The sequence below is a fragment of the Penaeus monodon genome, chromosome 21 (genome assembly GCF_015228065.2).
Source record: "Penaeus monodon isolate SGIC_2016 chromosome 21, NSTDA_Pmon_1, whole genome shotgun sequence".
Classification (NCBI taxonomy): domain Eukaryota; kingdom Metazoa; phylum Arthropoda; class Malacostraca; order Decapoda; family Penaeidae; genus Penaeus; species Penaeus monodon.
Genome location: NC_051406.1, coordinates 8544236 through 8544570, shown reverse-complemented (window position 1 = coordinate 8544570; position 335 = coordinate 8544236).

Genomic DNA, 335 nt, shown 5'->3' with positions numbered 1-335 from the left:
ATGTATATTTCAATCATCAATTGTTATTACCTTTTAGAATACTATTTTGGTGTTATTCCTTGTCTCAATACAGATAAACCTGCATCACCTCTCATTGATACTTCGGACGGCGCCACTGCGACTGACGCAGGTCGCGCGTGACAGATTCGAAGCTCGATTCGCCTTCGGTGCAGGAAGTCGCGAGTTCGAGATCCAAGTAAAACTTTCTTGGAGGAAAATAAAAGTTATTCGGGCGTTCACGGTGCTTGGTCTTGTTTAGATGATTCATTAGTGTTCTTCAAGAACATATTATGTTTCCTTTACGAGGTCGGTGGAAAGGCAATAATGTACATCTC